Source organism: Dromiciops gliroides, chromosome 2, assembly GCF_019393635.1.
Source record: "Dromiciops gliroides isolate mDroGli1 chromosome 2, mDroGli1.pri, whole genome shotgun sequence".
NCBI classification, from domain to species: Eukaryota; Metazoa; Chordata; class Mammalia; order Microbiotheria; family Microbiotheriidae; genus Dromiciops; species Dromiciops gliroides.
In genome coordinates, this window is record NC_057862.1 from 157,736,859 (window position 1) to 157,760,831 (window position 23,973).

At 38.5% G+C, this 23,973-nt stretch overlaps 1 pseudogene; it reads right to left on the reverse strand.

The window, feature by feature from the left end:
- Positions 1 to 30: 30 nt before the first annotated feature.
- Positions 31 to 23,507, reverse strand: LOC122738428 (annotated as a pseudogene).
- Between the last annotated feature and the right edge of the window lie 466 nt (positions 23,508 to 23,973).

Below are 23,973 nucleotides of genomic sequence, written 5' to 3' on the forward strand. Positions count from 1 at the left end.
AAGCCAGGTATGGGGGAAGCCAGGTGTGGCTTAGCTCTCATTGTCACTGTCTCCAAAGGTGGGCTTGTCAAAAAGATATTCTGCCATGCCAGAATCAGGCCCCCATTTTGCACAGGTTGGTTATGTGATCACCCAGTTGTTTGATGGACTTTACCTGTTCATCCAGGTAGTGGGTTTCAATGAAATCACATAAATGGGGGTCATTTTTGTCAGTTGCCAGCTTGTGCAGTTCCAGTAGCAACTGATTGACATTTTTTTTCCAAGTGCAGAGCACACTCCATTGCGTTCAGTCTGCTCTCTCAGTCATAGAGGTCTGGTTTCTTGATGTCCTGCAGGAAGATGCAGCCACCATGTTGGTCCTGCAGTTTCATCAGCTTTTCAGCATGCTCCTGCTCCTTGTGGGGCTGGTGCAGGAAATACTCAGCAAAGTTCTTCAGGGCCATGTCATCGTGGTCGAAGTAGTAAGACATAGACAGGTAGACGTAGGAGGTGTAAAGCCCCAGGTTGATCTGCTGGTTGATGGTGGCCTCAGAGTCCTGGGGGTAGTTCTGTTGCACCTAAGAGGGAGATAGTGGCTGCAGGTGGCAGCGGCGGCAGTGACGACGCCCAGGGTGGCTGAGGCAGATGGCTGCTGCTCAAATGGTAGGATGGAGAAGTGTTGCTTAGTGGAGGTAAAGGTGGAGAGGTGGCTAAGGGTGGCTCCAGAATCAAGCAGCGGGTTCCATTCAAGCACTGTTGAAGCAGGAAACCGAAGCAACTCCTCTTCCCTGCGCTTCTGGCCCAGTTGTAATCTTGCTAATGGAGAATCTTGCCTCGATGTTTATGGCTGCTGACTTATCAGGGTGATCAGGGTGGTTCCTGAAGGCTAGGGTGGCTGTGGCACTTTCTTAAAATAAGACAATGAAGTTTGCCACATTGATTGACTTCCTTTCAAAAAAGACTTTTCTGTGGCATGTGATACTGTTTGATAGCATTTTACCCACAATAAACTTTTTTCAAAATTGGAGTCAATCCTCTCAAACTTTACCACCGCCGTATCAACTAAGTTTCTGTAATATTCTTCAATATTGTTGTGTCTTGGGGATTAGGGAAGCAGGAGGACAGGGAGAGGTACAGGGAAATAGTCATTTGGGAGAGCAGCCACAACACATACAACATTTATTGATTAAGTTTGCTATCTTACATCAGCATAGTTAATGGTGCCCCTAAGCAATTACAATAGAATACAAAGATCACTGATCACAGGTCACTATGACAGACAAGATAATAATGTAAAAGTTTGAAATATTATATTTGGCAGGGGGACAGGGCTATGAGGGTTAAGTGACTTGCCCAGGGTCACACAGCTAGTAAGTGTCAAGTGTCTGAGGCCGGATTTGAACTCAGGTCTTCCTGAATCCAGAGTTAGTGCTTTATCCACTGGGCCACCTAGCTGCCCAAGTTTGAAATATTATGGAAATTACCAAAATATGACACAGAGATACAATGTGAGCTTATGCTGTTGGAAAAATGGCCACAATAGATTTGTTCGATGCAAGGTTTCCACAAACCTTCAATTTGTAAAACAAAAGACCCCCACAATATCTGTGAAGTGCAATAAAGAGAAGCACAATGAAACACGGATGACTTTAAGGAGTTAATCAATGTCATCTAATAGTGAAGTGTGCAACATTATGCTTAGTTTCTCTACATTCAGCACTGTTCTATTAGAAATTTTCATCAATGACTTGGATAAGGATAATGACACTAAATTTTGAATAATTGCTCACATAAAGAATTAGCACATGAAGATTCAAAATACCCTAATGGCCTGGAAATCTAAATTTCCTTATAGAACATCCACCTCATCTTGGGCTACCATTCACTCCCATCTTCTCTTTAGGAGTTAGGAGTCTGCATAGACATAAAGCATGGTTTTAAGTCAATTATGGTGGGATGATCTCCGAAAAAGAATGTAGGGGTAAGAAAGAGGGGTGCACTGGGAGAAGGGGAAAAGGGGAAATGGAATGGGACAAATTTTCTCACATAAGGAGGCATAAAAGGAAGAGCTTTTATAGTGGAGGGGAAATGGGGAAGCAATGATTGAACCTCACTCTTATTGAATTTGATTCAAAGAGGGCAGAAACAAACAAATATACACACATATGGAGATAAGAGGAGAAAAGGATGATATGGGTCTCTTTGCACAAGTACACACCCGCTACTACCTGCTCCTTCCTGAAACACTATGTTCTCAATTAAATTCACCAGACTTGGACTCATCCAGACCTACCCACCTTGGGACACCTTTAAAGCCTGGTGCTGCAGGGTCTGAACTTCCTGGGATGATAAGGAGGAAGGCAGATGGGGGAAGCAGTGGTCAGAAGTAAGACAGACTTTTGAGGAGGGACAGGATAAAAAGAGAGAAAGAAGGATAAATAAAGGAAAATGGGATGGAGGGGAATGCATAGTTAGTAAATGTGAATAGGATGAGCTAAGTCTTAGAATGGAAGCAAATAGCAGACTGGATTGGAAACCAGAACTCAACAGCATGTTGTATAGAAGAGACATACTTGGGACAGAAATACACACACAGAGTTGAAATGAAGGGCTAGAGGAGATTGTATTATGCTTCAGTTGTGAAGTAAAGAGGGCAGGAGTAGCTATTATGATCTCAGACAAAGCAAAAGCAAAAATAGATCTAATTGAAAGAGATAATCAGGGAAATTATATTTTGCTAAAATGTATCATAGACAATGAAGTAATGGCAAAAAATTTACACTGTTTCTCTGATAAAGGCCTCATTTGTCCAATATATAGGAAACTGAGTCAACTTTATAAAAAATAGAATCATTCTCCAATTGGGAAATTTTAAAAGGACATAAACAGGCAGTTTTCAGAAAAAATCAAATCTATCTATAGTCATATAAAATATTCTAAATCACTATAGATTAGAGAAAGGCAAATTAAAACAACTTTTAAGTACCATCTCATAACTATCAGAAATGATAAATGCTGGAGGGGATGAGGTAAACTAGGCACAGTAATGAATTATTGATGGAGCAGTGAACTGGTCCAACCATTCTGGAGAACATTTTGCAACTAAGACCAAAGGGCTATAAAACTGTGAATACTTTTTGATTCAACAATACCACTACTACATCTGTACTCCAAAGAGAACAAAGGAAAAGGAAAAGGACCTATATGAACAAAAATGTTTATAGCAGCTTTTTGGGGTGCAAAAAATTGGAAATTGAGGAGATGTTCATTAGTTGGAGAATGACTTGAATAAATCATGGTATATTATTGTGATGAATACTATCATGCTTTAAGAAATAACAAGGGGGTGGTTTCAGAGGAAAACAAGGCAAAACCTATATGAACTGATGCAAAGTGAAGTTAGCAGAACCAAGAGATCACTGTGCACAGTTAACATCAATGTTGTAATGATGATCAACTGTTAAAGACTTGGCTACTCTGATCAATTCAGTGATCCAAAACAATTCCAAAGGATTCATGATGAAAAATGCTATCTACCTCCATAGAAAGAAATTATAAACTCTAAGTGCAAACTGAAGTATAATTCTCTTGCTTACTTTTTTTTTTGCTTTTTTTCAAAACAGTTAAATTATTTCACGTTATAAAAACACACACAAATCATGACAGACTAACTTCACTTCCTTTGTATCTGGAAACAAGACAAGGCAATTTCCATGGACATAGCATCTGTAGGTTCCAGTGATCATGTGCCAACAGCTCATGATACTCTTGTGGAAACACTGAGAGATATGAGATAGGGACAAAAATTGCTCTCTACAAATTACTAATGATGTCACAATTGTAAAATCATATGGTCTTTTCTCCTCCCTCATCATTCTAACCCTTTATGCCACAATTGACCCTGGACACTGTTCTCTCTGGAATTTCACTACACTATTCTTTTCTGGTCTTCTTCCCACCCATCTGACCTCTACTTCTTAATGCCCCTTGCTAATTCATAATTCACAACATATTACACTGTGGGAGTTCCTAAGAGATTTGTCCTGGACCCTCTTCTTTTCTCCCTCTACACTTCTCTTGATGACTTGATCAACTGTTATGGATTTAGTTATCTTCTTTATGTGGATGATTAAGCCCTATATATCCAGCCCCAGTGTGTCCCCAAGCTTCATTCCTGAGTCACCAATATCCTACTGGACATTTCAAACTATCCCCCTAAGTCTTCCACTTTTTAAAATTTCCCTATTTCTGTCAAAGGTACCAGCATCTTTCCAGGGTCTGTCTCCTCATTCTCCCTAACCCCATCCCCTTTGTCTAATCAGCTGCCAAATCTTGCCATTTCGACCCTCACATAATCCACATCTTCAATCCCTTTTCTCCACCTTTATCCAAGTCCTCATCACCTACTACGTAAACTTGAGATTTAGTAATATTAGATTCCCTTTATTCCCATTTCCTTCAACTTCTCTTCATTTACACAGCCACCATCTTCATACAGGCCCTCACCACTTTTTTAATGGGCTGTAGTAATAGGCTTCTAATAGATCTCCTTACCTCAAGTCTCTTCCTATCCTACAGAAAAGGATAGAATAGAATCTATCTTATACTTAGCTGCCAAAATGATTTTTATAAGTGTAGGTCTGTCACCAACCCACCTTCTTCAGAAACTCCAGTGGCCCCCTATTGCTTCCAAGATAAAAAGTAAACTTTACCCATGCCCCATGACTAGAACTAGAACATACTCTTTCATCCTTTCTAAGTAATAATAATAACATTTTTATTGTGCTCACCACATGCCAGGCACTGTGCTAAACTATTTTATTCAATTCTCCTGATAACTCTGGGAGGTAAATGATTTATTATCTCCATTGTACACTTAAGGAAACTGAGGCAAAAAATGTTAAAAGACTTGTCCACGGTCATACAGCTAGTAATTGGCTTTGGCTGAATTTGAACTCAGATCTTCCTGACTCTAGCTGGACCCAGCACTCTATCCACTGTACCACCTAACTGCCATAAAGAATCCTTCATTTCATTCAAGATGTGCCCCCAAATTTCTTTCTATAAGACCTTCCTGATCTCCCCCAAATGTTAGTATCCTTCATCCCTCCCTCTCTTGTATTTACTTCACATTTATCCTGTAGTCATTCTTTTTTTTTTTTTAAGTGAGGCAATTGGGGTTAAGTGACTTGCCCAGGGTCACACAGCTAGTAAGTGTTAAGTGTCTGAGGACAGATTTGAACTCAGGTACTCCTGACTCCAGGGCCAGTGCTCTATCCACTGTGCCACCTAGCTGCCCCCTGTAGTCATTCTTAAATCTATTTCTATATGTGGTTGTTTTCTCCCCCAGTAGAAAATAAGTTCCTTATCAACAGGGATTTTTTTTTTGCCTTTTCCTTTTTTTTTAATATCTAGCACAGTGCCTGGGACAGAGTGGTTGTTGAATCATGACTTCTTATTTGGTTGATTGATGATATTCAAGTTAGACAGATTCAAAACTAGTTTCCTGAATCTACCCTAAGAGTAGTTATTAATGGATACTATGGTGAACTTGGATTGACTGTTCTACGTGCCCCAGTCCCTCAGCACAACAGAGGCTAAGTTTAGATTAGGACTCGGTTCTAGTTAAAAATGAGAAAAAACAGCCCTAACTGGAGCTTTGTTCTTTTTTAAGTCCTGGAAAGTCCAAATAGCATGCTTTCTTGGGCAAATGGAGAGTGAATAGGAAGGAAGAATTCAGAACATGGGAGGATATATGGCCCATAATTATTAGGAAATATTATCAAAATACCCACCATCAACACACAAATTCATGGCACTGTTTTACACCCTTGGGTTGTTACCTGAAAAGATCTGGGAAAGTTTGATTCCTACTAAGAATAGTTAGTTGTCATGGATGAAGCATCAGCCTTGGATTCAGGAGGACCTGAGTTCAAATTTGACTTCAGACACTTGACACTTACTAGCTGTGTGACCCTGGCCAAGTCACGTATCCTTTACTGTACCAAAAAAAAAAAAATTAGTTGTCTCTTAATTTATACAACCCTGTTCTTTACAAGTGCTAGTCTTAACTTGAAGTTTTTACCAATTGCATTTCTATCTGTGAAAACTACCTGATGTAGCTCTATTCTTATTTTTTATGGTATAATTTATAACATTCAGTTCACATCTTGATTTTGACCTGACTGTATTATATGCTGAAGGATATTCTTCCATACCTAATTTATGCCAGATCTCTTTCCAGTTCTTCCAGCAGTTCTTGTCAAAAAGGGAGTTATTTCCCTAAGGGCTGTACATTCTCTTGTTTGTTAAAAACTGGTTTGTTGAGTTCATTTGTTTATGATTCATTTTTGTCTAATCTGTTACACTGATCTAATTTCTATTTTTTTTTAAGTGAGGCAATTGGGGTTAAGTGACTTGCTCAGGGTCACACAGCTAGTAAGTGTTAAGTGTCTGAGGCCAGATTTGAACTCAGGTACTCCTGACTCCAGGGCCGGTGCTCTATCCACTGCGCCACCTAGCTGCCCCTCTAATTTCTATTTTTAACAGATACCAAATAATTTCAGTGACTAGTTCTTTATTGTATAATTTGAGACCTGATAATTTGAGACCTGAAAGTGGTTTTCTTATTTCATTCTTACTCCCTCCTCTTGATTCCTTTGAGACTCTAGACCTTCTGTTAAATCAAACAAATTTGGTTATCATTTTGTTTAGCTCTATAACACACCCGCTTGGTATTGATTGACATAGCACTAAATTGTAAATTAATTTAGGTAGCATTATCATTTTTATTAGAATATCTTGGCTGAACCAGGAGCATTGACTATTGAGAGAGGCATATTTGGAAATTAATGTGATGTAAAAGCAAAAGGTGTCCATAAATTTACAAGAAGAAAGATCTAGTATAAATGAAGATTATTAGGGGTGGAGGGAGGACATTACCTCACTCAAACCCATTCATCCTTTACAAGAAGTTTGGCAACCAACCTAGTGAGTCAGCTCACTCTGGTTTTCCCTCTGGAAGCCCCCTGAAGAACTGATTGGATAGCTCACATATGCAAGAAAACAACAACAATAATAACTGATATCTATACAGTTTTAGTCTTGCAAAGTACTTTCCATTTATTTCAGCCAGACAACCACGCAGTGATGTTGTTACTAAGTTAATATTATTTCTATTTTATATATAAGAAAGACTTTCCTGGGGCAATTAGGTGATACAGTGGATAAAGTATTGGCCCTGGATTCAGGAGGACCTGAGTTCAAATCTGACCTCAGACACTTGACACTTACTAGCTGTGTTACCCTGGGCAAGTCACTTAACCCTCATTGCCCCACAAAAAACAGAAAGACTTTCACCTACCTACCTTGTATCTATTTTATATTTATTCTGTATATCGTCATTTATTTCGTCTATAATCATTCTTAAATATGTGAGTGCTGTCTCCCCCAGTAGAAAATAAGAACATATGTGAATACTGTCTCCCTCAATAGAAAATAAGCTCTTTGAGAGCAGAAGTTAAAAGCAATAATTAAGGACTGGCAGTGATCAAGAGGTGGGAGAAGGGATATCAGGAAAGGCTGTTAGGGGGTTAAAAATGGAAAGGACAGAGGTATTAAAAACATGTTTCCTAATCTCTGTTCAGAGACATGTAACCTGTTTCCTTATGATTGAGGGGGTTTTGGAAAGAAGGTTTCTTGACAAACACAATTAGAGATCCAAGTGTCTGTATTATTTAAAAGACCAACTCTATAGGAGATGAACAAGGAAACCAAGGCTAAATCATAGAATCAAGGGCAAACAGCTTGAGATAAGGGAATGCAAATATGAGCCTCATTTTGCAGAAAACACTGACTCAAAGAGATTAGTTGATCTTACAGCTCCTGAATGTCAGAGTAAGTACTTGAACCCAGACTTTATAACTCCAAGGCTTGTGTTCTTTCCCTACATCCTAGCTCCGTTTTTTATGGGCTCTGATATCCCTTCGAAATGTAAGATTCTATGATGCTCTATTGTCTATTTACCTGCTAAGCCTCCACTCTACAAACACTGATGAAACAGGCTCTGAGTCATTGCCCCAAAAGAAATTAGAAACACAATTCTGAAAATTTTAAATACAAACACTTCATCCTGAAATGAAGCCATTAGAGAGGACCTTCACATTGAGTTTAAGCGTTAACATTTACTCCAATTTAGTTCTTTAGAACAAAATAATGAAAAAGCTCTTCAACCGATAGAAGATGGTATTAATCAGGAAGTGGAATAATTAATGGGAAGATCATTTCCATGGTTTTTTGAAAGTTACAGGGAGAAAAAAAAACCCACATTACTGGTTTGGTTCAGGAAGTTCCATTCACACTGAGCAGGAGATGTATTATTCATGGGGAGTTTAATAGGGAAGTCATTACTAGGAAAGTGTGCAGTTGATTCTTCTCTGTTCCGAAACACATAAAGAAAATGAGACTTTAAAAATTATTTTATGACATTTGCAAAAATTGAAATCTATCACTTCTGCCCACTAGTAAAATCCTAACTGAGAATACTACTCCTACCCATCTCTCTAATTGATGAAAACCATACTTGAAATTTTAATTCAAAGGAAATTTTCATCTTGTCCTTTTATTAATAGAGTTTAGCTAGCTGAGGTGGTGTGTTTTCTCTGACAGTCACTTGGAATACACACACACATCATTTAAAATTTGGCACAAAAGTGGGAATTTAATAAGGAATTAATCAAAGTGATCTGGGAGTTTATTTCTTTTATTTCTGCACTAATTGATCTTATTCTACATAAAGCATGCTTATTGGGGTATTACCAACATATCCTTTGAAACCATTTTGGCCAGAGTTAAGACAGTGGTGAAAGTTTAGAGGGAAAAATATAAAGAAAATCAAACCAAGGACCAGTAATGTTGAGTCCCTGAAAATAAATTGCTATAAGTTTTCTGTCACTGGATTCAGAAAAGAGAGATTTTTTTTCCCCTGGAGAGATAAAACCACATTACAAAATTTATAAGCACTCTCTTTACGTGATTCAACATCTGTCACAACCTGCTGTTTAACATGGACAAACTCAAGACATGGTATCAGAATAAGAAGACCATTAGACAGAGGGAAGAAACCAGGTCCAAAAAAATCATTACTTTTTGAGCCCTTGACACAGAGATCCAGAGATTTCCCAAATCTGAGGGAAATTAAGTCCTCACAGATCCAGAAATCTTAAGAAAAAGAAATGGATTGTTACAGGCAGGGAGGAGGAAGCCTGAGGGAGAGACTTATGAGTTGGCATTCAGGCTGTGTACTAGGATGGGGAGGCATAAGATTAGTAACAATAAAATCAAAGGGGGGCAGCTAGGTGGCACAGTGGATAGAGTACTGGCCCTGGAGTCAGGAGGACCTGAGTTCAAATCCAGCCTCAGACACTTAACACTTACTAGCTGTGTGACCCGGGCAAGTCACTTAACCTCAATTGCCTCACCAAAAAATAAAAATAATAAAAATAAAATAAAATCATAGGAGCAAAGAGCTAGAAAAGGGGCTTAGAGGTCTAACTTCCTACCCAGCATAAAAACATCTACCATAGCATCCCTTGACAGAGGAGTGGCCAGTCTCTCCTCAAATACCTTCCTGTCATGGGAATCTCACTACTTCTAAGGCAGTTCTTTATTTTACTGGAAGGCCTAATTGTTGGAATATTCTTTCTTATATTAAATCAAAGTTTGCTTGCCCATAATTTGTACTCATTATGTTGCAGATTGGTTAATGACTCAAATTCTTAAATAATTTACCTAACTACAATTTATCAATATCAAAAAAAAGAGAGGATATATCCAGGATATATGTCTAATGGCAGGGTAGACAGCCATAGGACTCTCTTCATCCTGATCCTGGGATTCTCAGTAACATTTATCTAGCAGCTCTGCCCAAGACTATAGGTTACTAAGATGGACTATTTTATAAATAAGAGACTACAGTGCACTTTACAAATATTCCAATCTAGAGTAATATCCCAACCCTGCACGACATTAAGCATAAATAAGCCACTTAAGAGAACAAATGGATTGATAAAGTTTCTTTTGTGCTTAAGGGCCATACTTGATCAATTCAACACTGTTTTTTGGTTGTTCCATCGATATCTTCCCCATGCCCAACCCCCTCCCCCAACAGGGAAGGTCCATGCCTGGTTAGTCTATATCTCAATGATCTTAGTTCTGAATTCTGGAGCAAATCTACTCAATTCAACAAACATGTATTAAATAACTGCTATGTCTAAGTCTCTGTGCTAGATGTGATGAGGTTACAAAAACAAACAAAAAAAAGAGTTCCTGACCTCCAAGAGCTTACGTTCTACTATACAACACAAAAAAGTATATCCCCTCTTCTACATGTCAGCTTTTCATCTATTTAAAGTTAGCTTTAATGTGTCCCTTTAATGGTCTTTTGTCCAAATAAATCATCCCAGTCACCTCAACTATTTCTTCTATGCTTTTTGGTTTTTTAATTTCCCTCTTCTAAACATCCAGAAAAAGAATACAACACTCCAACTGTGGTCTGACCAAAAGTAAAGATGAGACTCTCCCCTTCCTAGTCCTAGATTCTAGGCTTCCTATAATGAAGTTTAAGAATGAAATTTCTGCCTGCCATAACATGATGTCTGTTGATTCAAATGTCTTGTATATCATTTTCCCCACAACTGTGAAAACTTCTGATCTTGTAAGTCATGTAGTTAGTCAACCATATTTCTCAATTGTTAGACCACTTATCTCTCAGTATCACTTGCAGAATCTTCAGCTATTTCATACCCACTAACCATGGTTGTCCCCAAGTCCTCTATTCTGGGTCATCTTTTCTTTCCCCTCTGTCCTACTTCACTTGGTTATCTCATCAGTTCCCAAAGGTTTAATTCTCTTCATGAAAAAGTTTCCCAGATCTATATAACCATCCCATCTCTCTAGCATCACCAACTGCCTTCTAGAGATCTCAAATCTAGAGGCATCTCAAACTTGACATGTTCAAAACTGAACTCATTTTCTATATTTTTTCTTTTTTTTGCAGGGCAATGGGGGTTAAGTGACTTGCCCAGGGTCACACAGCTAGTAAGTGTCAAGTGTCTGAGGCTGGATTTGAACTCAGGTCCTCCTGAATCCAGGGCCAGTGCTTTATCCATTGTGCCACCTAGCTGTCCCCTGAACTCATTTTATTTATCCTAATCCTCCCCCACTTTTCAATTTTCTTATGATTGACCAGGGTACCACCATCCTCTTAGCCACTCAGACTAAAAACTCTTGGTGTCATTCTTGCCTCCTCATTTTCACTCACCACACATAGCCAGCCTGTTGCAAAGTTTTGTCATTTCTAACTTCACAATATCTCTCATATGCATTCCCTTCCTTCTCTCTACTCATACAGCCAACCACTCTAGTGCAAGCCCTCATCACTTCTTGGTTGAACTATTACAATTAGCTCTCTAATTTGGTCTCCGTGCCTCAAGTCTTTTTCCATTCCAATCCACTTTCTGCTGAGTTGCCAAAGTAATAATTGCTATACTCTAGGTAACACCATATCACCCCTATTGTTCCTCAATAAACTCCAATGGATCCCCATTACCATCATTAATACTATTCACAAGCTGGCTCCTTCTTATCTTTCCAGTCCTTCTAGTTGATTAGCTATATACTAATCTACTTGGGTTTTTTCTCCAACTCAACACTCTACCTTCTAACTGAGACTTTGCACTGGCTGTCTGTCCCCTGTGCCTAGCATGGTCTTACACCTTGGTCTCACTTCTTATCTTGTCTGGCTTCCTACAGGACTTAGCTAAAGACCCATATTGCACAGGAAGCCAGCCTTTGTCATTCTAAACCCTCACCATTTCCTCATCCATTCCCTCACCCTCACCACCCCTATCCCATTTCCTAGTGCCTGCACTGTGAAATTACCTTCCATTCACTCTGTATATCTTATATGTAGAAAGTTCTTTGGTCTCTTCAACTGTGTGTGAGTGCCTCAAAGATAGGGATAATGTTTTTTCCTTTCTTTGAATCCACAGATCTTAGCATAGCTTCTGGCACATACTAAATACTCAATAAATGCTTATTGACTTTTCACTGAGTTCCTGTAAATGGATTTTATGCCTTAATTTTCCCAGGACTTGTATTTTAAGCCGTGGTCTCTAACTGTGGAGTGAAAGCTGTCTCTTGAGAAGGAGTTTCAAGAATAAATAAACAAGTCAGAATTCGGGGGGATGTGGAAGTATTCATGTTTCCCGGAAATCATATTGTGTCTATTTGTGAGACCAATCCTGAAGAAAGAGCCGATTTAACCCTTTGAGGGCTCCTGGGGATGATCGTCAGGAGGGGGAGTCCATGATCTTTTGTTTTCCCCACAAGAGGCTACTCACTTCATCTCTAATGAGAAGAAACCAAGGAAGAGAATGATTTAAGGTAAAGGAATACTATTACTGTTAGAAATGGAAAAGTTCATGTCCCATACCACCAGCCGTTTTCTTCATTTCCCCCTCCCTCACGGTCTGGATTTGGAGCCAGCCCTGCTTGAACACAGCTCCATCTGACTAGTGGTCCCCCATCTTTATTTTACTTCCCTGAATGCTCCCAGATCAGGTTTCCTTTTATCTGTTATAAAACTCCAAAAAAGGAACGAAGAAACAAGCAATTATTAAGCACCTGAGGTAAGCATCTTACAAATAGTATCTCATTTGATCCTCACAACAACCCTGAAAGGTAGGTGCTATTATTATCTCCATTTTGCAGTTAAGGAAGCTGAAACAAACAGAAGTTAAGTGACTTGTCCAGGGTCACACAGCTAGGACGTTACTGAAGTTGGATTTGAGCTCAGGTCCTCTCATCTTCAGGTCTAGTGCTCTATTCCTTTGCACCATCTAGCTTATGGATGAAAGAGATTCATTCATTTATTCACTCAAGTATTTATTAAGCATTAGCTATATGCCAGTTACCATGCTCAGTGTTAAGAACACAAACACAAACCCAAAATAATCCATCACCTATAGAAGCTTACATCCTATGGTTGGGGATAGGGTGGGGAATGAATTCACTCCCACTGTGCTTTCTCTCCTTCCACCATGGTACTATTTCCAGTCTGGATCTCCTCCTCTTCCCTTGAAAATCATCCAAGACCCTTGCTCCTCTTCCACTCTTCTGCCAATGCCTGGCTTTAAGCTGTTTCACTGGTTAACTGGAAGGATATGACAAGGAGCAGCTGCTTCGATATTTATTCCTTGTCCACAGCTTTGGTAAGAGTTATGATGGGGAGAAAAATAAAATTGTGTCCTGAAATACCAATAAGATTCCTGTTCCCCCTTCCTTGTGATGTCAAAAATTCATGTTCCCTAACCTTACAAATGAATTTTGAAAGATCTGTGGATTTCCACTTGTCCTAATGATGCTCTCCCCACCAAGAATCTGCCATGAAGTGAATTGAGACTTAGGAAAGCATATGTGATAATTATCTAATGCATTCAAATTATATCTGCAGTTAATTTGCATTTTAGACTAAATTTTCTAGCCTTGACTTCCAAGTGCAAATGATTGTTTCTTGACCCTATTCTTAGCTTCATGGCCCTGCAAAGATATGTTCTTTGCATAACAAGGTAAGGAGGTCATGACTTGCCAGTCTCAGGGTTAATTACTCAATAGGGAATAACATACACACATAACCACTAAACATTAAATGTAATTGGATTACAAGATCACAGGGAAGGAATGTAACCTTCATTTCTGAGAAATGAATGAAAAACTAATTAAACTACAGATATGTCAAGGAGAATGAAGACTGGAGGGAGAAAGGTTATTGATTTGGTGATAAGGAAGTCATTGGTGATTTTAGAAGTTTCAGTATGACAGTAATGGTAGCAGAGAGGGAACAGAGGCCAAATAGCAAAGGATTGATGAGAAAGTAGATGACAAGATGCAATTCTTGAAAATAATAGTAATTATAAGAACTAGAATTGATTTAGTGGTTTAATATTTGCAAAGCATTTTATATATGATAGGGATATACTTTGGTTCTTACTCTCACAGCCAGGCAGACTATATCTTATCCATCAGCATGGAAGTATCTCTTTGTTTATCAACCAAACCTCCACCAGCTATGTCCCTGCACCTATCATTTGGTGATAATGCCCCAGTTCTATTTAACTACTTAATATCAATTAACTTTTAGAAAAGGATATTTGAAGATATAGCAATAACAGAAGTAATAACCAATAATTAGCCTTTATGTAGCTCTTTATAAATATCATCTAAACATTTCCTCCTCCCCAGATTCTCCCCAGGTGCACACTCTTCTTCATACTATTTTAGTCTATCGTGACCTTGGTATCTACATAACACTGGTCCCACCAAGTTCATGTCCTAATACATCCTCACTGCCAAATGAATCCTTTTCTCAGCTACCCTGTCTAGGTCCCAGAGGTCAAGTCCAAAGGTCATTCCTTGTTCTTCTGGATGCTGACATTGAACTGACCACAAACCCCAAACTTTGGAACTCTGGGAAGCTGGAGCACCTTCCTGATCTTTCAAAGCTCATATTATGAGAGGCTCTAATGCCTTTACTTAGAACAGAAGAGTACAAATGCAGAATTCAAAAGCCGAGGCCCATTTCCCAGGACCACTGTGGCTTAGAGGAGACTAAGTCCCAAGACCTCTTCCTCTTACAGCATTCTCTGTCATTGGATATCATGTGTGAAGGAATCACAGCAGGAAAAAAGGGCCAAAGAGACTAGACTGAGGCTAACTCAAGCTTTTGTAAAGACACTTCTAGTTTGGGCAACAAAGCCAAGTGAAAAAAGACTATCCTTCCTAACAAAAACCAATGAGAATATATATATATATATGTATATGTATATATATGTGTATATATATGTGTGTGTATATATATATGTATATATATGTGTGTATATATATATATATTCTCCATAGTCTCTTTGCACCATTTCTTTTCCATGTCATCACTGCTCTCCCAAAAGCAGGCTCTCCAGCATCTCCACATGGGAAGATACCATCAGAGCCACTATGCCCATGCACCAGACCCCATTACACATGCATCATGTCATTTGATCCTTGTAACAACCTTATGAAGCAATTCCTATTATCCTCATTTTATAGATGAGGAAACCAAGACTCCAAGAGGTTCAGTGACTTGCCCAGGGTCATGCAACTAGTAGATGTCTGAAGCAGGATTGAATTCCAGTCTTCAACATTTTATCCACTGTGTCACTTATTAAGTCAATGTAAAATAATCAGATAAATGCACAGGTCTCCTCAAAGCACTTAAACAAAGCACACTTTTGCTGCCTCATGATTGTAATTGCATATCAGGTAATCAAGTGAAATAAAATAAAATCAGGGTGAGGAGAGAAGAGAGAGAGAGGTAGAGGGAGGGGGAGAGAAGGGGGAAAGAAGAGAGAGGAGGAGAAGGAGGAGGAAGAGGAAAAAGAAGAAGAAAGAAGAAGATGACGATGAAGAAGACAAAGACGAGGAAGACGAAGACGATGAAGATGATGAAGATGAAGAAGAATATGAAGAAGAACACAGGGAGGAAAGGAAAAGAAAATGAAGAGAAAGAGGAGAAAATGAGAGAGGGAGGGTGAGAGACACAGCACGTATGAGAAAGGCATAAATCTACAATTATTAGTAAACTCTGCCTCTTGAAATAGTATAACTCTTTCCTTAAGTGTATGTATGTTGCTGTTCCCTGAGGGCAAAACTACTTCTTATTGCTTTTTGTAACCCTAGCACCTAGCACAGTATCTGGCACATAGCAAGACCTTAGCAAATATTTGTTAAATTGATAAAAAATATATAAAAATTATTTAACCCAGAATTTAAGGCTCTCTACAATCTTCATGATATTGGATTCAGAGATCTGGGTTTTAATCCTCCCTCTGCCACTTAACATTTCTGAACCTCAGTTTCATTATCTGCAAAGTCAGGAAATTAATAGGACCTATCTCACAGCGGGGGGGGGGGAGTTGGGAGGATCAAATGAAATAATAATTATAAAGGCTTTACAAACCTTAAAGCCTTATAGAAATGTGAGATATCCTTATTGTGTGAAATATCCTGTAAGCCTTAAGGCTTTTAGAAAGGTCAACTATGGTAGCATTTGTCATTGGGAGAAGTTGAACAACAAAGAAGCTTAGAATCCAATTGGACCTACCGAAAATAGAGAGGGGAATATACAGAAGCCTTAATGTTTCAGAGTAAAACAATTCACCTCCTACAGTGAAGGTGATTGAAATTGTGGAAGAAATAATCTGTAGGTGTGGTAAAGGTGTGTAGCTGACATCAAGAAACAAAACTAAAGTGGATAGGTCCCACATTTTTTTTTGAGAGGCAGATACTTTAATAAGGTATTTTTACAACTTCTTCATGAGAATCAAGCAATGCTGGTGGCATTCAGCACAATCCTGGCCCACAAGTGAGTATACTCCTTGGCAACCAACCCCATGATGTCTGAACCTTTCATTGTACCTTTATGGTTTCTTTTGACCCCTGCATTGTCCTCCAAATATAGGAATCCGCCTATGGCAGTGAGGTGGTACAGTTGATAAAGTACTGCACCCAGAGTCAGGAAGACCTGAGTTCAAATACAGTCTCAGATATTTACTAGCTGTGTGACCCTGGGGCAAGTCATTAATCCTGTTTCCCTCAGTTTCCTCATCTGTAAAATGAGCTGGAGAAGGAAATGGCAAATCACTACAGTATCTTTGTCAAGAAAACTGCAGCTGGGGTTATGAAGAGTCAGACACAACTGAAATGACTGAACAACAAAACCATCTTTTCTGTGATATGATTTCAATGGTCATATTACCAGTACAGGATAAACCTTCGTTGAGAGCTCTGATTTCCCCTTTTGGATCATGGCCATTACCATGTTACCCACACCAACTGGAGGAAATCTGTCTAATTACCTCTTAATTGCTTTCACAGAGATGATATATGCTCATAGGAGACTATGGTCTCTCTTTTACTCTTGTAATTGTTCTCATCTAGGGAAGAACATAAGATCACAGATTTCAAGTAGGAAGGAAACTTTGAAAGCTCTCTAGTCCAACACCCTCATTTTACAGACAAAACTGAGAATGAGAGAAATCATAAGTGACTAGTCCAAGGTAGTAAGTGACAGAGCCAGATTTGAACCCTTGTCCTCTCCCTTCAAAGTCATCAACTTTTCTACTGCACCATACTAGTCTCTGATCACAGAGCTTTACAGCTTACTTATCTACATCTGCTAGTTGAAATGTCTAATCTTTAATGATGTAAGAAATTAGATTTATCCAGAGACTACTTCTACACAAAAGAGTAGAATGGAAAGCCTGTAAATATCAGTTAATTCAGACAATTTAGAAATTCACCTAGATAATATATTTTATATAGAAGGAAAAGATACAGTGTCTACATAATCCAGAGTTATTGCTAGAGTTTAACGTGAATATTTAACTTGAAGGACTACGGCATACTCAGCAGGTATCTCTGGAGCCAAGTCTATGAATGTGTACTTAAGCACTAGACAAAGATGAATCTAGGGCTGTTGCCAATTTCCTTAGGTACAACATAAATTTATCAAATACCTACTATGGACAGAGCATGTGCTAGGTACTTAGGAAGATACAAATTCTGGATCTGACGCAATCCACACATTCAATGACCTTACGGTCTTAGACAGGGTGATGGTGGACAGAATTAGACATTCAACAGCTAAATTGTTAGAACATCAAGCCTAAACTTAGCTCTTTGTATCTTCCATTCACTGCTCCTGATTCTTTCCTATGGGACTAAGAAGTGCAAATCGAATCCTCTTTCCATATGACCTCTTTCCAGTATCTAAAAATGGCTTCCAAGCCTTCTCTTCTCGAGGGTATAGATCCCCAGCTCCTTCAAGTGATCTTCGTATGACATGGATACAAGGCCCTTCACCATGCTTCTTTCCCTCCTGTGGATACTATCTAGTTTATCAATGAATGTCCTTTTATAAGTCTGGTCCCCAGAATTGAACATGACACTCTAGATTTCGTATAACCTAGGCAGAGTAGAGAGGAATTACCAAATCCTTAATCTTGAAAGCTATGACTTTCATAATACAGCCCCAAAGCAATTTAGCTTTCTTGACTGCCACACCATACTTCTGACTCATATTGAGCTTGTTGACTACTAACATCCCTCAATCTTTTCCAAACTGTTTTCTAATCATGCCTCCCCCAACTTGCAGCTATGCAGTTTATTTCTTGAACCCATGTAAGTACACTCTCCACAGCCATTTTCCTCTTACTGTTTTTGCAACTATATATTTCTCTCTATTGGATTTCCATTTTTTATTTTTAATTTATTTTATTTTTTGGAATTTATTATCAAATAATTTATTACTGAATTCAACTCAAAGCACTAGCCCACGGTTGACAAATTCAAATAGAAATCAGAGCCATTCATAAGACTCTGATTCACAAAACCCTATGGGTGGCATATTGACAGTTTTAAAATGCAATATGATCTATGTTTTAGCATATTTTATTTATTTTGTTAAATATTTTCCGATTACATTTTCATCTAGTTTGGGTCACCCTCAGGACTGCTCTAGCCTATCAGATTCGTTTTGGATCCTCACTCTGTCATTCAGTGTTTTAGCTCTCCCTAAACCTTAGCTTAGTTTCATCTATGCATTCCACCATGTGTTTGTTCAAGTCATTGATAAAAATGTTAAACAGCCCAGAGATCCCTAGTCATTCCACTGGAAAACTATTTCCAGGCTTATGTTGAACCATTAAGGACTATACTTTGAATGCAGCCATTCAACCAGTTCAAAATCAATCTAATTGTATTATCTAAACCATATCTCACTGCTTTTTTCCACAAGAATAGCATAAGGTGCTTTTGCAAATGCTCTGCTAAAATCTAGGTCAACATTTCTACAACTTCCCAAGCTTTACTTGTTTAGTAGCCCTGTCAAAAAGGAAATAAAGTTGTTCTCACATTACCTGTTCCAGATGAAACCATATTTTCCCTTTGCAATTGCCTCCTCCTTTTCTAGATTTTTACTAACCATTCTTTTAAAATTTCCTAAGAATCAGTCAAGTTCCCTGGCCTCTAGTTCACAGACCCTGTTTTTTGAAAACTAGGACATATGCTCTTCTACAGTCCTTCAATACCACTCCTATTTTCCATGATCTTTCAGGCATCACCACAGTGGCCCAATAGTCACATCTGCTCATTCTTTTTCTACACATGACGTTGCTCATTGTGGCTAGATGACTTAAATTAATCAGGAACAAGTAGGTGTTCTCTTAGTCTCTCCATCCTTATCTTAGGTATCAACTCTCTGTTAGACATTCTGGTTCTGTTGTCTCCACTGTAAAAATCATTCTTGACTGAGAAAACAAAAGCAAAATAAGAATTGAGTTCCTCCATCCTCTCTTTGTCATCAGTTATAAATGCCCCATCCACTCTAGGCATCAGTTCTATCCCTTCATTGATACACAAATTTTCTCCCAATGACAACCTTTTTGTCACCCTTTGCTTCCCATGCCAGTATCACCTCATTCTTCACTTTAGCACTATTGACACTGTTTTTACAGGACCATGACATGTTCTTGTATTGATCCTCTGTTACCCACCCTTACTTCTAACTTCTGCATACATATTTTAAAAGAATCTGGATTAGGGATGTGCATCCATAAATGTACAGACAACTCCCCTTTTCCTTCACATTGGAACTGTTTCCCTTTGTATCCAGAATACAGGGGCTGATTTCTCCTATAGATTTTTAGTTTATCAGAATCTACCCCTGTTTCCTCTGAACCATTTGAAATCTGCTTTTCCCAAATCTAAGGTGCATGCATGGGACATCTAGGTGACACAGTGCCAGGTCTGAAGTCAGGAATACTAGTCTAGGGAGCATCCCTGTCATATCTTGTGTAACCAAAGCTACCCTTTTTTAATCTAACTGACCATATATACTATTCTAGTACTTGGGTGCTTAAGGCACGATGAGCCCCTAGATGCTTTCAGAATTGCGTTGACTCAGCTGCACTATGAACTGATGAAATTATCCCCTTATTAGCCACCTAACAGGAAGAACAGATGACTCAGTGGAACTTTAGAAAGGGAGTGACAGCCCCTATCATTCTCTTCATTTCCTGGCTTCAGATCATGTCAAGACTGGCTTCTGACAATGGGGAAAGGAAGGACAATGCCTTAGTTCCTCCCTAGACTGTCATATGGTCATGAGGACATCACAGCCAAGCCATAGGTGAGCCTGATACTGGGTCTGAGGCTGCCTTTTTTGTTATTTCTGTTTCCTAATCTTAGGTGAATGAACATCAATTCTAAAATGGACAAGGGCAGGCTTGGAGGCTACCTTTTAGATTAGAGGCTGTGTAAAATGAGCAGGTTGGATTTATTGGTCTCCTTAGGTAACTTCCAGCTCTAAATTTTTATCCTATGAGATTATGAGTCCTTTGGTTGTACTCAGGAGAAAAAAGTCCCCAGCAAATACTCCAGCACTTCTTAGAAAAGATGACCACTAGCAGGAACATGAATCCAATCCTAACTGAGACTAAAAGAAGATATTTCTTGTGCAGAAGGATATATAGAGTTGAGGTAAAATGTGGATACAGAATACCTATTGAATAGTACCATAAATTATTTTGTATTCTGATGAGTCTTATTATCAACCTCTTGAAAAGAGTATAACAGTAGTTATAAATTAAGTATCTGATCCTGTTCTAAGTGTTTCTCTCAATACACTGGTGTTTTGTGGTTAACATTTATTTTGTTAATAAAATAATGAATAATAAAATAGCAAATAAGTTACAAGTATAATTATAATATAGTAATAAATTAATAATAAATAATGGTACCATGTCTAATTCATTTATACTTTTGAGTGCCTCTCCCCTTTGGGGATATCCTATACATGAGTCAAAACCTAAACTTTTTAAAATTTTTCACACTCAGATATAGGGATGAGGCAACACATTCTTTGGCAACAAACCAAAGAATGATAAAAGGTTGGCTAATCCCCTTCATTTGAGGCTAAGCTCCCAAGTCCCAAGTGGAACACAAGGTCATAAAGCTAGAGCTGGAAGAGATCTTAGAGGTTATCTGACCCAAGTCCTAGTTTAATAGATAAGGAAACTGAGGCCCAGGAAATTTAAGTGAATTTTAGTGTTTGCTAGAAGTCATGCATGGTGAGGAGCCCACAATGCACTCGAAGGAGCTGCCAGATTCCTGTACAGACATTTCTGTACAGATTCTTGTACAGAAATAAGAGTCCATGACAAAGGTTGTCAGTAGCCAAGTCCAATAAGACACCAGTGATTCACCCAGCCTAGCAATCAATTGATCCTGAGACACAATGTTCTGCTGCAGCAAGGATTGGAATAAATGTTCAAACCAATGGCACAATAGAGATCCCCCTCAAATTCCTCAGGGATACTCCTAGAATCCTTAGGGGGAGATGTATTCATGCTCCAGGAGCATACCTTGCCAATAAGAGTAGGAGTTAAGATAAAGACCTCCTGAGTTTGTATGGGTTATACTTCTTCCCTAAGCTCTTCCCTAAAATCTTTACAATCGATTACTATCTCTTAATAATTTGATAATTAAACCCAATTTTATTTTCTTACTCTCCACAACTTCCTATATTAACTTCCTATCTGTTTTACATCCTGCCAATGTTTTCCCCTTTAATTTGTCACATTTACTTTTTCTTACTTTGACAACTACTATTGCTTGAATCTTCTACTTATATTTTGCTACTACTTAGTCCTCCTTAATCCTCCTTAACCCTGTGACTTCCCTTTCAACTTCTCACAGAAACTAGAAATGAAATCTGAACAGAGATTGTTCTACAAATTTCCCTCAATTTCTTCTAAATTCTGCCTCTTCCGGTTTAATCCCTAGCTTTCATAAATCCAAATCCCTCCAAATTACTTTTACAATTTCCTTTTTTTCTGATTCAGTTGAAGTCCTTCTCTTCCCCCATTCCTCACACAATCTTCTCCTATAGTAGTTAGAACCAATACAATGCATGGTTTTTTTTAATTATAGTACAGCCAAAATCTGCATTTCTGCAAAATCTACCACATTGTTTCTAATTTTTTCCTCCAGGCCCAAACAGATCAAGTTCTCTCCCTCTTCCACAAGACACCCCTTTCATATATCTAAACACTGCTGGCTTCTCTGCCCAAAGACATAAAAAATATCCCCAATTCCTTCTACTGAGCCTCTATAGGCACTGTTTTAAGAAACAGTTTCACTACTTTCCCTCTGGATGTGTTTAAGCTTGTGATCATCTCTTCAGAAATGTGGTAACTGAAATTGGGCATCACATTACAGATGTGGTCAGATCAGGGCAGAGTATTAACTTTTTTTGGTCTGGATACTATACTTCTACTGATACATCCCATTATAATATTAGCTTTAGGGCTTTCTCCATCACACCAATGGCTTGTATAGAGCTTGGAATCTTCTTAAACCCAAAGGTCTTTTCACTTCCTAGCTATATTTCCATTTATTCTGTACCTGACCAGTTTGGAATAACTCATTGATATAATGCCTCGCAGTTTTCAAAGCACTATCCTCACCTGAAATCTATGAGGTAGATGGCTAGATTGCTACGAAGTGTTCCATTTTTCAATGTCTTCCTTCATACTAGTTCATATGCATTTATTTTGTTTCAGATTAAAAACTTTGAGAGAGCTGCCTCTTTCAGACCTTGTTTTCTCGGTGTGTTTTTCTCCCTGGTGCCATAAATGTAGCATCTGTTTTTCATCCACCAAGATGATCTCATTGTGTGTGTTCAATCTCCTGGGTAGCAATAGCAATCACTCATTCATCCATCAGGAAGAGACAGACACTAATAATTCCATTTTCTATCTTCTTTCCCATTATCCTGCATCTGAGAATGATAAGGGTTAAGTCATCAGCTGTTTTGCAACCAGATACTTGAAGCATAAACCTCAGGGACACAGAATTTAATTTTCTACTATTGTGCAGTGACAAGAGACCCCAGACTTTTGTCTTGGATCAGAGCAACTGTAACTGGAAATGTCAGGTAAGGGAGCTTTTTAAGTGGAGGCTAGCTATGGCTAATCAGGGATGGGTTAGAGAGATTTTTTTTTCAAGTCCATGTTCAATTAATTGGCCACTAATCCCCTTTCCTACTTTGAAATGAGATATGATAATGATAATGATAATACCTTTTACATAGCACTTACTATGTTCCAGGCACTGTGCTAAGCATTTTACAACTATCTCATTTGATCTTCACAACAAAACTAGAAAGTTACTATTATCCCCATTTTATAGATGAGGAAACGGAGAAAAATTGAGGTTAAGTGACTCGCCCAGAGTCACATAGCTAGGAAGTGTCTTTGGACACAGGTTTTCCTGCCTCCAGTTAGGGACTAGAATTGTGATTTCATTTGTATAAGGAACTTCCAGATGAGGTACTCACCTCCATCAATACAGGCCAGCACCTTTTCTTCCATTTTCAGTTTTGCAGATTTACTTGGGCCAATGAGAGGTTAAAAGACTAGTTCATTTAATTAACTCATGTCTTCCTGGCTCTACTGTCAGTTCTCTATCCAGTAGGCCACACTGCTTCATTGTGGGGAGAGAACTATATAAAAATGATTTAAATGCTTAATGATTTTTTTAAAAGTACTGAGGTCTCTAGTTTTTCCCTGACAGCAACTGTGACTTTAGCTATGCCCAGTTGCTGGTGCCTTCCTACCCCCACCATCATCTTATATCTATTTTGTCAGTTAGATAGATAGATAGATAGTTATAGATATGTGTGTGTTGTGTATATGTATATGTATAGAATTATATATAATTCCATATATACACACACATATTAACATATGTGTGTGTAAATATTGTGAGTGTGATGGATGGATGGATGGATGGATAGATAGAAATATAGAGACACAGAGGCAGAGAGACAGAGCGAGC